Source organism: Narcine bancroftii, chromosome 14, assembly GCF_036971445.1.
Source record: "Narcine bancroftii isolate sNarBan1 chromosome 14, sNarBan1.hap1, whole genome shotgun sequence".
In the NCBI taxonomy this organism is placed as follows: domain Eukaryota; kingdom Metazoa; phylum Chordata; class Chondrichthyes; order Torpediniformes; family Narcinidae; genus Narcine; species Narcine bancroftii.
The window spans coordinates 70565764-70574339 of NC_091482.1; positions in this window are offsets into that span (position 1 = coordinate 70565764).

Genomic DNA, 8576 nt, shown 5'->3' on the forward strand with positions numbered 1-8576 from the left:
TTTCAAAGCCATTTATTCTGTGTCCCCTTTTCCAGGAGTAGCACAGGCAACTTGTTCCCCCTCTGCAGGAAATATTGGTGCTTTCAATCCTGCCTGAACAGGATGGCAAGTTCCCTTAAAACTGACTCTCTGCCTCTCATCTTGATAATATATTTCTTGCAAATCTCTCATGTCACATGGTAGTCTGAAGTTCATAATATCTCTTGACCCTTATGCGCTAAAAGCATCTTTGTCCACTTTCTTACAGAATCAAAGTAATTAACTTGTTTGATGTTTCTCTCCTGTTTCCAGGCTTGTCTGGAATTTACGAACAAAATGGCTTCTTGTACACTCAAACAATCCATTGTTCCATTTATCTCAAGAACCATCATCTTTCATCTCCTCCTTGCAATGCCACAGCAGACTCTTCAGCTTTCAAATTAGCTTTTTGTGTTGTATATTGATCTGAATTATGTAATGAATGGCTTTGCGGCCAAGTTTGCAAATGATACAAAGGTAGGTGGAGGAGCAGGTAGTGTTGAGGAAACAGAGGCTTCAGAAGGGCTTAGATTATGAAAATGGACAGAGAAGTGACAAACAATATATATATAAAATATTGGAAAGTGTACAGTCATGCATTTTGGTAGAAAAAAATTAAATGACAGACTATTTTTTTTAAATGGGGAGAAAATTGAAAATACCCAGATGCAAAGGGTCCTGGGATTCCTCATGCAGGATTACATGAATGTAAACTTGCAGCTTGAGTCGATGGTGAAGAAGGCAAATGCAATGCTGGTATTCATTTCCAGAGAAATAGGGATATTTCTCTGAGTAGGGATGTGATATTGAGGATTAATAAGGCATTGGTGAGCCATCACTTGGAGTATTGTGAGCAGATTTAGGATCCTCACAGGAGGGTTGTGCTGATTTAGAGGAAGTTCACTAGGATAAAGCCAGGAATGAAAGGGTTATCATATGAGGAGCTTTTGACAGCTCTTGGGCTGTAGAATGTAAATGAGCCCTGTCCACATGTTGGATATTTAGGAGAATGAGTGGAAGGATCTCATTGAAACATTTTGAATGTTAAAAGGCATGGACAGAGTAGATGTAGAAAGGTGGTTTCCTCATACTGGGAAAGTCTAGGCCAAGAAGGCACAACTTCAGGATTGAAAGGTGTCTGCTTAGAACAGGAATTTCTTCAGCAAGAGAGTGGTGAATATGTGGAATTTGTTGCCACAGATGGTGTGGAGACCAGGTTATTGGGTGTATTCAAGGCAGAGATTGATGGGTTCTTGATTAGCCAGAGCATCAAAGGTTATGGGGAGAAGGCTGGGCAATGGGGCTGTGGGGAAATGGATCAACTCATGATTAAATAGCAGGGGAGAATTGATGGGCTGAATGACCTATTTTTGATCCTATGTTTATGGTCTTATTTTAGTTTTTTTTGTAGTTTTATACCAGACATTAGGTGTCATTAATTCTAATCTTATCCAAGGTGTAGATCAGAAGGTTGGGAAACCTTTAATTGTCCCAGTGAAGAGTCATTCCAGATCTCCCCTCCAGCTTCCTATCAAACTGCAGAAATCCAGGTTCAAAGCTTCCAACTTGCATTGAGATAAGAGCAGGTGAAAAATGGATGGATTTAGATTTGAAGAAAAAAAATTGAAAAAACACTGATGTAAAGTTTCTGTTTATCTCATCTGCTTATTATCTGGTTATTTGTGACAGGTTTTGCTGTACCCTAATTTCTGTTGCTTTTCCTGCCTTAAAAATTGTAACCAACATGCAAAAGGATCTAATTGGCTACAATGCTTTTGGAACATCATCAAGCTGTGATAGGTCCTATATAAATAAGTGATTTTTTTTTTAAAAAAAGATCCTGAAACCCAAAATTTCCACCATTTCCTCTTTCCAAATTTTAGACTTTCAAAAGTCATATCACTTTGGGAATCTTTCCTTCATGTTAAAAAAAGTGGTGTAATCTTTGGTCAGAAATGCATGTAAAATGACTTTCTGCAGGCTACCCATCTCATGGAGAAAGGCTAATGACACATTCACTTCAATTGGAGAATCCAGTTCTATTTAGTGTCAATGAATCTCATGATAACAAGCACCTGTGACAATGGAAATGGCATTCACACCAGGAATACAAAAGTCTTTGCAAGTCTGAGTCAGGGTGAAATCTGTGTTGCTTTTAAAAATATAATAGCTCAGATTTTACCTCTTCAGCAAGTTAAATTAATTTATAATAACTCAGGATTTAGTGAATCTGTTCTCCTGAGATTTAGGTAGGTGGTGTGGGGTGAATGTCGAGAACAAACAGTTCTCTCTTCAGCTCCAGTGAAAGTATATTGAAATTAACTCTGACAAAGTCATACTGGACAAGGCTTAGATTATCACCCGACAATGCACCCCAGACTCATGCAGATTAACCATGTAATTATAAAATTTAATCCTCTATGACAATCAAGAACACTTCAACAATGTAATACCCTTATTGTTAATATTCACTTAGTTTTTTTAAGGCTATTCAAAGCTTGACTGAATCAGTAATAATACTTGAGGTTGACTAATCTACAGGCTGCATTTCTAAGAGTTTGAAGACGACTCATACATTTTAAAATCTGGCAATACTTAAGACAGCTCATTTGGTCCTTCAACTGCGGAGTATTCATCTGTACAACAGCCATCCAATCCCAGGCCACCAAACCCAGTCTCACTCCTCAATCTTTCTCCTTTTAAATCAATTATTTTTGTACGAGGCCAATACTTCACTTTTCTCCCCCACATCTCAGATTCTCAGCCAGGTCTGGGCTGGGAGTATAAAACCAGCCAGCCAGCCTGCAATAAATCAGTTTTTGCTCACTGAACTCAACCCATCTGGTTGTGCGATCCTTCAGTTAGCAGTGAAGCTACATTGGTTTAATTTAATGCAGCAACCAAGACCAAGTGAAATTACTAAAACATAGTGAGGAGGTAAAGTAAAACCATTGATATCCAGAATTCAAGCAACCAGCAAAAAAATCAAGAAAAATATTTTTTTTAAATAAATACCATATATACGAGTGCTATAGTCAATACAAGTGTAAAAGTTGACCCCTCTCACCCAGGGCCCTTCACCCTTCCGAGCTCCCGACCGCAGGCTCTCGTCTAGGCCCTGGCTGCCTCCAATCCTAGCTCCTGACACCCCGACCTTAGGCTCTCGTTGCCCAGGCTGAGGACCTCACTGGAGGATTATGGGAAGGTCTTGACAAAAGTGAGATTATGCCTTTGACAAACAGGGATTATAGACAATATCAACAGAGAATTCAATTTAAATGGCTGCAAGAAGGCATCAAATGTCTGGGGATAAAAGTAGACAAAAATTTGGGCAATTTATAGAAACTTAATCATCTCCCTCTCCTCCAGAAGATTGAGGAGGAACTTGCTGGATGAAGGACTGCCCATAACACCGGTGGGCAGAGTTAACTGCGTCTGAATGAAGGTGATGCCAAGGCTCCAGTGATTTACTAAGTGTTGAACTATATTGAGAACTGAATACAAAATCTGTTACCCATTTCATTGTCCCGGGGCTTTGTTTAAAAAAAGAGGCTCAACGAATGTGTCAGAAGGTTCCTGTGGAATGGTAAAATGAATAGAATCTCCACAGACAAGTTGACGTGGAACAATAATTTTGGGGGGGGGGGGTTTAAAATTACTTGATTTCAAAAAAATATATTACTGGGAAGGACAATAGCCTCATTCTTTGAGGGAGCACCCCCCCCCCCCGCACCGCCCCCCCTCCACTTCTTGGGCACAAATTGGACCTCATGCCGATTGTGAAAAGATAGCAGGAGAGATTATGTATAAATGGGACACTAAATGGGAGGTGGGATGGCTAGGTGAGTAGAGAGGGAAAGGGGAGCTGAGGGAAAAGAAAGGGGAAGAGAAGGGAGACCATGGTAACTCATTTCAACTCACACATCAGACTGTTCTGTGAAGGAGCATTCTACAAAAAGGATCATGAGTATATTGAGGCAAGACAAAGATATAAAAGAACAAGGTAGGCACTGGATAATCTTGCTCCAGACTCCACAAGATGCATGTTTTTTGCCCGACTTTGCTTCCTGCTCAATTCCAATATACATTGAGAAACAAAAGCTGCAAATTCTGAAATTTTGAGAAAACAAATTGCTGCAGGAATTTAGAATCAGACAACATCCATGGATAATCCTTTATCTAATATTCTTACAATCTCAACCAGAACCCTGAATCGCTAAGGACAGAGCACTCAGTCCTTTCCAGTTACTGATTCTGAATTTTCTTCTCAATCGCTAACCCCCCCATGCTGAGTTTGCAACTATTATTTCTGGACTTTCTGATCAAAAGAAAAAAAATTCATACCATCCATCTGTCAAACCTCTTAAAATTGTTCTATTTTTCAGAGAAATCCTCTTTCAAACAAGAAAGGATGTGGGCCAGGCTCTATCACAAGTTGGAGATTGGGGAGAAGGGATCTTGCAGAGGACATTGCAATGTTATATCCCCCATCAATCACCTCCAGGATCACTAAGGCTGAGAGTCCCCAGACTTGAAAAAAGACAGCACAAATCTCCACATGTATTTCAAGCATCATTACCCACTATCTTGATTCTCTTATCAAAAGTCCCTGTTTGAAAAAAAAACACACACAAAAGCGAAGTGGCTTTGACTATAAAATCATTGAATGCTGCAGAGATTCCCAATTAAAATGGAATGATTTTCTGGGAATGAAAGACAGATAAATTAGCTGGAACAAGCTTTTATTCAGCAGGGTGTCTTTTGTCCAGCATAATGCATGAAAGTTCCTTTGAAATCAAAGTCTTCAGCAGACAGTGATGGCGTCCAGTATAAAAGTCACCATGAAAACAATTTTCTTTGGTGACAAAGATACATTTTTGTCCAATTCGAACACCTCATGAAAAAGCTCTTGATTCACCTACTCATTAAAGTCACAAGCTCCTGGATCATATCTCTTAAAAGTCCTCAGAGATAAAAGTTGACAGGGGTCTGTAATGAAGGTGGCTTATTGTTTCCTGATTTTGCATTTCTATTTTATTTACACCATTTATATACAATTTCCATATTACTCCCCTTCAAAATGCTGAATTCTTAGATCAACTGTAACACTACTTTGGGAAAATAAACATTGTGAACACATTTTAAAATTTGATTTTAAAGTCCACTAAGTGAACTTTCTGATAGTTTTATCAGATCCAGGTTCAATGGCAAGCAATGAACTGCAGTTTCCCAAATGTGATTAGGCTCTCTTTGGTATTGGGATGGCCATCTGTCACCCACTGTCCTCGTCAAATTAGCCCCAATTCTAGAATGGCTTAGATTTTGTATTTAAATACTATGAATGGTTGGCATATGTTAACTTCAGGTTATGCGCAACAATCCAAGAGTATGATAACCTTCATGTACGTCATCATTCTATCAATGTTACTTGGGCTCCAGAAACATAAACCTTTGAATTTATACGAAAAAAATACAATTCCTAAAAATGGATAACAAGCCAGGAGGCAGGGTCCCTTCCATCATTTAAGATAAGGTTGGATGTGCATATGGGATGTGAAGGGGTTGGAGGGTTATGGGCAGAGAGCGGGAGGGGGGAGCTAGTGGAGTTGTTCAAGTGAACCGGCATGGACTCAAAGGGCCGACATGGCCTGCTTCTGTGCTGTAAATGGTTATATGTGAAGAAACAAAGTTAATGTAATTTTCTGAAATTTGTGCTATGAAGGTTAACGTGGAGAGAAAAAGAGTCAATGTTTCAGGTCCATGACATTAATTCTGTTTCTTCACATGTGCAAAAAGGAAAAACACAATGCTGGAGAAGCTCAGAAGGTCAAACCATGTCCTTTATACAGCAAAGATAAAGATACAGAACCAATGTTTTGAGCTTGAGCTCTTCAAGGTATGGAAAAATGTCAACATACATCAGAATAAAAAGGGGCGAGATGTGGGGGTAGGAGCAAAGGCAAGAGGTAACAGGTGGAGAAGGGAGGGCACAGCAGCAAGGAGATGTATGGCTGGGTGAATGTGGGGGTAGAGCTAAGGGAAAGTGGACAGCGAGAAGGGAAAGTAGCCTATCAGAAACTGGAAAAGTCGATGTTAATGCCATCCGGCTGGAGAGTGCCCAGATGGAAATTCAGGTATTGTTCCTCCAATTTACAGGTTGTCTTGGTGGGATGGACACGAGGCCATGGATAAACACATATGTGAGTTAGACGCGAAACTGGAGGTTGGCTTTTCCGTTTTCTTTCCCTTAACCCTCCCCCCACCACCTTCCCTCTCTACTCATCTGGCCCCTCCCTCCCTTTGCCACCTATTACCTCCTACCTTTGGGATCATGTTCCTCCCCCTTAGCTTTTTATTTCAGACACCTGCCAACATTTTCCCCATACCTTGATGAAGGGCTCAAGCCAAAAATGTTGGTTATGTCTTTTTATCTTTGCTACATAAAGGACACTGACCAGCTGAGTTTCTCCAGCATTGTGTTTTTATTTCAAATATGGAGTCTGCAAACTTTTGTGTTTTACTTTTTTCACATATGCTTCCTGGAGTTTGTATTTCTGGCAGCTGTAACCCTAACCCTAATGTTTCCCCATTGAAAGTGTCTGGGAACAGTTGTTTTAGTTGGAGATCAACCATCATAAACCAAAATATCAAATGGCCGTGGACAACATTTGGAATGTCCTCATTCCATGAAAGGCAACAGGGGGCAGATCTACCATTTTACCAGTTAACAACAAATGAAATGAGGGCTTGGCTGTTCTACATTTCTTTCGGTTATCAAAAGATGAAATGGATTGCCAGGAGAGAGTGAAGACAAAATATCTATAATATTTTGATGAACGATTGACTTCAGGAATAAGACAAAGATGAGATTAATCAATGATTCTTGTAGTTTATCATCTGATTCAATTAAAATTCTGACTTTAAATGATGGACAACCAGATTTTGTATTCATTTCTCAATATAGTTCAATACTTAGTAAATTATAGATTAACAAAAATGCTCAGCTTTTAACTCTAGATTTTTTTTAAGCAGCTTGGTCGAGCTGGACACAAAATTCATACTAATGAGTCGATGGGAGGTGAGAGTTGGGGAATAGACAAAAGAGCAATGAGTTTAAAAAATAAGAAAATGAAATGAGTCTGTAAAGCTTGAGTATGAGATAAATTACCTGCTGTTTTTGGGGGCAGGTTTAGGCTCACAGTGCTTTTATAGTGAATGTCAGGAAAGCTATTGTTCACGACACAAATAAAACAGAAGCACAGAGAAAGCTGTAAGCAGTGATGCCATTCTCATTGATACCAGCAAGAATTGTTACTAACACTTAGCAATAGGTGAGACAACATGATTATGAATGTAACAGCGACAAGTGACACGAACAGCTAATAAACCGAGTTAAAATGAAATTACTCAATACTCCAGGGGCCATGAAGACAGACTGGCCACCACATGCAAACAGGACTTCAACTTAAGCTACATCTTTTGTTTGGAACACACATTATGCCCACTTACCAATTTACTTGCTGTGCAAAATAAACACCAATGTTCCCAAATGTACAATATTCGCCCAACAGGCACAAATTTACAATTATTAGTGTATTTAATTTAACATAGTAGGAAAACAGTGTTCCTATCAGGACATTAATTGCACACAGGTCGTTTGGAAGAACGATTATTGAGTTAATGCATGACAAATGAGCAATGGTAGCTTTTTCCCTCTGCCCATGTGCCTGAACCACAGCAGTCATTGCATTGTTCCCATACCTTGGCTAACTGAACATTTCACCATGCCTCTGGGTTTCTCTGTTTATTTTTGCCCCTTAGCAGCTTGAGTCATCACAAGATATGAGAGCAGAAGCAGGCTAATCAGCCCACCAAGTCTGCTCTGAATCATGTGACTTTTCTTCCATAAAATGCACATTTTCAGTTGACTTTACAATCCTTCCAATTCATGTCATCTTTCAACTTCAAAGATAAATGAAGCAATTTCTGGTCACTTCCTTTTATCCAGCTCTTGCCCCAACCCTGAACTACTTCCCTCAATATCTTTACCACTTCACTTTCAAGCTTTCAACTACCCAGCTTCTGACATTCAATTATCACGTTTTTGCAGTTACTGTTCTGTAAATTTTGTTTTCTTCACAATCTTCAAAACCATTTCCCTCTCTTGTCCCTCCCCTTCCCAATTGCATAGAGCTCACCTCTCATTCATGCTTATTTAAATACAAGGGACACAAATTTTGTCAAATAAAAATAGTTTTACCAAACATTTCCATGGATTTATCGTCTCTCGATTAGATTCCATTCCATTCTGACCTTCAGTGACTTCACTGATTTGGTTCCAGGTGCACGTTAATGAGCACTCACCAAATTGGATTAATGATTTTAAATAATGGACAATTAGTGCTTATTGTTCAACCTTTCAGTAGAAAAATGTTCACTTGCAAATGAATAACAGATTCCCCCAACATCCCATGAAGATATTTTGTATGAAATGTTCCAAAATGTACACATGTGAATATTAACAAAGAGTTATTAAAGGAATACGACCAGGCAGGAGA